General features: G+C 41.9%; 1 pseudogene; it reads right to left on the bottom strand.

Moving 5' to 3' along the window:
* Positions 1-6,225: 6,225 nt before the first annotated feature.
* Positions 6,226-6,691, bottom strand: LOC109698749 (large ribosomal subunit protein uL23 pseudogene; annotated as a pseudogene).
* Positions 6,692-7,125: the final 434 nt, after the last annotated feature.

Raw genomic sequence — 7,125 nt, 5'->3', positions numbered from 1 at the left:
ACACAAGAAAACCTCTGATTACCCTAGAAATGTTTTCCAATGAATGTAACAGGGCCACCACACTGAAGGCCGTGTCCTATGATTTATGGCATCACCTTTGAAGAGAACTACCAAAGTGCAGGACAGACAGAAGCTGGGTTGCTGTGTGCTGCTGTACCTTAGTGGAGCAGATGCTTCCCTTTATGGCCTCCTGCTGAGATCAATGGCCCTGAACTAACTGGCTTTCACAGAGGGCAGAGAGGATAATTTGGAGCACTGGGCATTCTTTGAGGTCACCGGTGTTGGTGGGGCACTCATGTGGTCATCAGGAGGCCACTCCTTGCCTGGGATGTGATGGAAGTATAGAAAGGTTCATGGAAAGACACCAAGCCCAAGCTCTGCTTGAAGTTGAGACTTTGGTGATTTGCTGGCATGCACCATGGGGGGTGGGGGGAGGAACGACTCACAGGCTATTGGCCTTTGGGCTTTGGTAAAATGCTCAGTTTTCCAGAAACCCATCTTTCCTTCCTTCCTTCCTCTCTCCCTCCCTCCCTCCCTTCCTTCCTTCTTTCATTCCTTCCCTTCCTTCTTTCCTTCCCTCCCTCCCTCCCTCCCTCCCTTCCTTCCTTCCTTCTTTCCTTCCTTTCTCCCTTCCCTCCCTTCCCTTCCTCCCTTCCCTCCCTCCATTCCTTCCTTCCTACCTCTCTTCCCTCCACTCCCTCACTTCCTTCCTTCCTCTGTTCTCTCCCCTCCCTCCCTCCCTTCCTCCCTTCCTCCCTTCCCTCCCCTCCCTTCCTCCCTCCCCTCCCTCCATTCCTTCCTTCCTTCCTTACTGTAGGAATGGAACTCAAGGCCTCATACATGCTAAGAAAACATTCTACCCTGAGCACCATCCCAGCTCAACATCATTGCCTTTATCAAGCCCTCCCTGACTCCTCTTTCTTGTATGGACAGAGCCCTTACACCTCAACTACATTTTTATGCACTGCTCTCTCCCTCTTCCAGCCCCAAGAATTTGCTAGTGGACAGAGACTGTGTCTTCTTCATTCATCTGCCCTTCCTATTGAACACAGTGGCTTGAATATGCTTGATGCTCAAGACACATTTCTCATAGCAATAAAGTAAGGCTTAAAAGAAGCCAGGCGTGGGAACTCATGCCTGGAATCCCAGCTACTCAGAAGGCAGAGGTAGAAGGATCTCAGTTCCAGCTGGGGAAAGATAGTGAGACCCTAACTCAAAAACAAAATACAAACAGAAGAGCGGTGGGCATGGCTCAAGTGGTAGAGTACTTGCCAGGCAAGGCTGAGGCCCTGGGTTCAAACCTCAGCACTAAACAAACAAGCAAATAAATAACAACAAAAACCCAGGGTGCTGTTTGTAGCATGTTATCAGTATTTTTGCATTGCCTATAACTTCATATGTAATTATGACAAACCAGACCATTCAGCTTTAAAAAACTGATGGTTTGGCATGATAGAGACCAGTAAACTCCAAAGTGAACACGTATTCTGTTGGGGTACAGGAAAAATATTAGAACTCTATTTTTTTCTCTTCCTAAAATTTATTTTTATACATATTTAAAAATGTATTAGTTCTGTCTTATTTGTATGTTCTCTCAAATACACAAATATACATAAATTCACTAGAGACCATACTAAAATAGTAATGAGAAGGTATGTCAGCCACAGCTAGTTTCCACCACTCCTCCATAACACACAATATTTTCCTCTCCTTTTTTGATGACACTCCAAATTTTAACAAGGAATATGGCAACCAGCTAATAACTAAGTCTGTAGGTTTCCCATGAAGCTAGATGAAGTTATATGATGACTCAAGACCAGTTAAATATGACCAGCTGTGATTTGTGTTTAAGTCAGGCTCTTAAGAGGGAAAGGAGTATGTCCTTTTAGTCTCCTCAGCCCCCACTTTTTTTTTTCTTTTGGTGGTACTGGCTTTGAACTCAGGACCTTGAGCTTGCTAGGCAGGCTCTCTACCACCTGAATCTCACCTCCAGCCCTTTTTGCTTTAGTTTATTTTTCAGATAGCGTCCTTCACCTTTTGCCCAGGCTGGCCTCGGACCTTAATCCTCCTGTCTCCACCTCCGAGCAGCTGAGATTACAGTTGTGCATCCCCATCTCCAACCTTCCTTTTCCTCTTCTATTTAATAGCTAGGATGCAGACACAATGGTAGGAGCAGCCATATTGGACTCAAGAACAGAAGCCATGTTTCAGGAAGATGGCAGGAAGTTACAAGGAGGCTGACCTCCATCCCATTTCACCACTATCTAACCTTTGGGTTGACTATGCTCAGACTATTACATGAGAGAATATAAATAATATGTGGATCCCTCTCAACTTAGAGTGAGGTTACATCCTGATAAAATCATAAGCTGAAAATATTTCTAATTGAAAATGAGTTTAATATACCCAAATTACTGAACATATAGCTCAGCCTAGTTTGCTTTAAATGTGCCTAGAACATGCCATTAGTCAGTCTACAATTGAGCAAGATCATTCAACATAGAGCCTATTTTATAGTCAAATGTTGAGTATCCTATGTGCACACACACAAACGGACATTTCATAGATATGATGGGATGCAAAATCACAAACACTAGGTCCAAAAAGTCAGCAGTGCTCCATGCCATAGAGTATTGGTTGTTTATCCTCATGTTTGTGTGACTGACTAGGAGCTATAGCTGGCTGCTCTACCCAGCACCAAAACCATCAAAATCAAAGTACAGTTTTTACAGAATGTGTATTACTTTCATACCATCCCAAAGTTAGAAAATTGTAAGTTGAGCCATGTCAAATCAAAGACCACCTGTATTTTAATCACTCTTATCTTTAGATATTTCTTATACAAGCCAGATCCTTTATCCAAAATAACACAAGCTCTGTGGTCAAAAAGTTTGGATACAACTAACTTTTTTTTTTTTTTGGAAATAGGGTCTCTACATGTGTCCTATGCTGGCCTCTAATTTGTGATTCTCCTGCATCAGCTTTCTGATGCAGTATGCCACCACACCCGTCTGAGACAACTAACTTTTAAGGTGATTCCTTTATGAATAATTAGATCTTAAGATGAAAAATATCAATAGGTTAGAACATTCAGTCCTTTGAATGCATGTGACATAGTGTCTTACCCATGCCTTTTTCTCTGATCTGTACTTGTCTGTACTTGCTAGACAGTTAATAAAAACTTACTGATTAAGCACTGAATGAAGGGAAAAAGAATGAGAACTGACCTTCCTTGAGTGCCTCCTAAGTATGAGGTCCTTCACACTGCAGAACACTCCTTAAGGTAGATATCATTTCTTTCCATTGCTGGAGCCAATGAAACTTAAGCCCAGCAAGATTAAATAACTATCCAGGAGCACGCAATGATGGGGGTGGGGGGGAGATTGGAGCGAGTTGAATTTTCATTCAGATGTAAGTCAGTCAAATGTCCATGTCTTCTCTCCTCTGCTCTTTCACGTGTTTCTTGCCTTTCAATCACTTCCTCTTCTTCTCTCTTCTTCTGTTTCACTTCCTTTTTACATTACTTTCCTGTCCTCATTCCTGCTTTCTAACTCCTGAAGCCAGGAGTTCTATTTGGTAATCACCCAGAACAGTATTTCTTAAACTTCACTTTCAATGTGCGTACTTACCTCTGTGTATGCATGTGTGTTTATTTATATATATACATATATATGTGCTTATAAAATCTCCTTTTTCATAGAAAAACAAAAACACCAGTACAACCTTTTATGGGAACTAGGACTGTGGCTCAGTGGTAGAGCACTTGCTTAGCATGCCATGGCCCTGAGTTCCATCCCCCACATCGAAAAAAATTCTTTTCTCGGTTTTGATGTTACATCAAATTATTATTATTATGAAATCAAATAAATACAAATATAAAGTTAGAATAAACTTTTTACATGTGTTGCCCTTTTGTAACTACAAAACAAAAATATTTAAATAAAAAATGTTCATTTTTTAAAAAATTTCCTGCACATATATTCACATATATCCTTTGAAGACTATACAATGAAAAATTCTTACAGTTATTACCCAGTTCCTACAGTTAATGCCACCAGTATGTCACGTAGCCATCTAGAGCTATTTGATGCCTATATGAATACAGTGACATATATTTATTATCCTTTGTTGTTGTTGTTGCAGTGCTGGGGATTGAACCAGGGCCCCATGCATGCTAGGCAAGTGCTCTACCACTGAGCCATTCCCCCAGTCACGCTTGCTTCTTTCACTTAATAATGTACCTTGGAGATTATTTCACCTTGCTATATTAAAAGAATTCCATTCTTGTTTATGGTTGCTGAATATTCCATTATATGGAGGTATTACAATTTATTTAAGGCCCTACTGAAGGACATGAAGCAAGAAAATATACATAGCTTTGAACAGAAAAAAACAGAAGAAAAAAATTCCTGTTTCTATTACATTCCTTCTTTTTCTTTCCATGACTCAGTATGCAGGGCAAGACACAGATGTTTGATACTAATGACTGGCAATGTTTGCATAACTAAAGTTCAAACACCTCTCAGAATAACAAGACTGAAGGACAGAGCTCAGAAGCATTGCTATTCATCAAACAACCTTGGCATGACAGAAAATGCTTATTTGGATAATTATATCAGCATTTAGGTTTTTCTCCCTTTAATGATTAATGTTTAACAACAAGAAATGCAAGGCAGGAGGGAAGGAGGCCAGTGTTCAGCAGGGGACTTTCTCTATTCCATGGTAGCCCAATGCTTTCAGCCCTCAGTCCCAAATGGGACCTGGCCCAGCTTTTTGGAGGGTGTCTACGCTGAGCAGCCTCAGAGTGGAGAGGGTACCATGAGAGATCCTCTCCCATGATGCTGAGATCCCACTCTGTGCTGGAAATCCACTCATTTCCACTTAGGGCTTCATGATGCCAGCTGTGTTACTGGGGGCCTATCAGCCATTCTGAATCTGTTTCTACTTGGAAATGATTATATTAAATATGTATATGTCTATATATGTGTATATGTTTGTGTTCACATGCACATTCTTACACACCCACACCACTTTTCCTATTGATCTCAAAGGACTGCATTAGGAGTGTGAAAATCATATTAAATCAACTGTATTAAATACAGAGACAAAGAAGGGGCAGAAAGATGACACAGAACACATCTGAGGTATGGAGTCAGCCAAACTCACTGTTGAATTCTGACTCTTCTCACCAGTCTTAAAACCTTGGATGGAAGACTGAGACTCAGTCACCTGTTGAGCAAAAAAGATCACCCTCTAGCTTGAAGAATTATGGGGATGAATAATACATATTTGAAATTTCCACTGTTCATTTCCATCTGTTCTAGCATTAATTAGTACCATTCCTTCTATCTTAGTACAGAATAAGATTTGCAAACCAAATCAAGGAGCTCACACACTAGTGGAAAGGAGAATGGGGGAAACAAAGAGAACTGTTGAGATCATTTTGACATCTGAAGACATAAAAGAAGTTAGTTAGGGATCAAGTGGGGTAATTCAGAAGGTGATCAAGGATGTGAGAAGAGACAGACAGCAGGAAGGCCTTAAAGCTGTGTTAAACAGCTTCAGGAGCCCCGGCTGCAGCTCAGTAGTGGAACACATGGTTAGCATGCCTGAGGCCTGGGGTTCCATCCCAGTTATCATAAAAAGGAGTTTAGATTATCTAGACCATCATTTCTGGGATTGGAGAAAATTCCATAAAATTCTTATTTTATAGGACTTATGGCTGGAAAAAATCATCCGTAATCTGTATAATGTGACTTCTAAGGTCAGAGAATGTCCCCTGATCCCAAATCAAATTTAGCATCCTTTGTCTTAAGCAGGAATTGTATCACTGAATGATTTCTTCCTCAGCTATTGTTCCTTGACCTCAGGTGTGCTGTGATCCACACAGTCATCCAGGAAGGGGCCAAGAAGGTAGTCATTGGTCACCTGGGTAGCTTTAGTAGACGCCTGGACTGAATACATCCCCCATCAATAACCACTCTTCTGCTATGGTGATGGAAGCAGGACTGGAATCTGTTCTCAGCAGCCAGGGGATTTCCCCTGTTGGAAGACTTAAAGTTTTGAGGCCTTACCAGGACTCAGCATTAAGGGAAGGAAGTGCCTTCCTCCTGCTCTCCACCTTGGGGGTAGGGATGTCATTTTATAAGGAGACAGGTTTTTGTTTTGCTTTTTTTTTTAATGGTGGAAAAATAGTATAGTTAGAATTATCCAGCTGTACTCAACTTAGATGATTCCAATTTAATTGGCAACACCTAGAGCATCATAATCAGGAGCCAGCTGAACATATGCCTTCTTCTCTTCATCAGGCCTAGTCAGGAAATTGACCTTAGCCATATCAGTGTCATAGAGCTTCTTCACAGCCTGTTTAACCTGGTGCTTGTTGGCCTTGACATCTACGATGAACACAAGTGTATTGTTGTCTTCTACCTTCTTCATGCAGACTCTGTGGTCAGGGGGACTTGATGATGGCATAGTGGTCAAGCTTGTTTCTCCCGGGGGCACTCTTCCTAGGGTATTTGGGCTGCCTCTGGAGCTGCAGCGTCTTGGGCCGCCTGCAGATGGGTGACATGTGTATCTTCTTTTTGTGACTGTGAATGCCTTCCAGAACTGCCTTCTTGGCTTTCAAAGCCTTTGCTTTGGCTTCAGCTTTGGGAGGGGCAGGAACTTCCTTCTTCACTTTCAGCACCATCTTGGTGAAAAGCTAGTTTTGTTTTTAATAAGGTTTGGTGACATCTCTCAAGAAGATAAAGAATGGAGATAAGAGGCTGGGAATAGTGGTATATGCCTATAATCCCAACTACTTGGGAGGTGAAGGTGGAAAGATAGGGATTCAAGCAGGAAACCTCACCTGAAAAACAAATTAAAAGCAAAAGGTTTGGGATGCGGTTCAAGTGGTGGAGCGCTTGCCTAGCAAGTGTAAGGTCTTGGCTTCAACCCCCAGTACCATTTAAAAGAAAGAAAGAAAGAGAAAAAGAGCAGTGAGAGAAAGGCTTGACGCTCTGGGGCAGCTTTCTCTGCAAGTGAGCTACCTGGAGCCTGTTGATCACAGGACTCCACTTGTCCCCCCATTACCCACAAGATCCTGGCCTATGGAGGAAGAGGAATGGGGCCTCTAAGCTGGCA

This window comes from Castor canadensis, chromosome 15, assembly GCF_047511655.1.
Source record: "Castor canadensis chromosome 15, mCasCan1.hap1v2, whole genome shotgun sequence".
Taxonomy (NCBI): Eukaryota; Metazoa; Chordata; class Mammalia; order Rodentia; family Castoridae; genus Castor; species Castor canadensis.
This window is presented reverse-complemented; position numbering and strand designations above follow the sequence as displayed.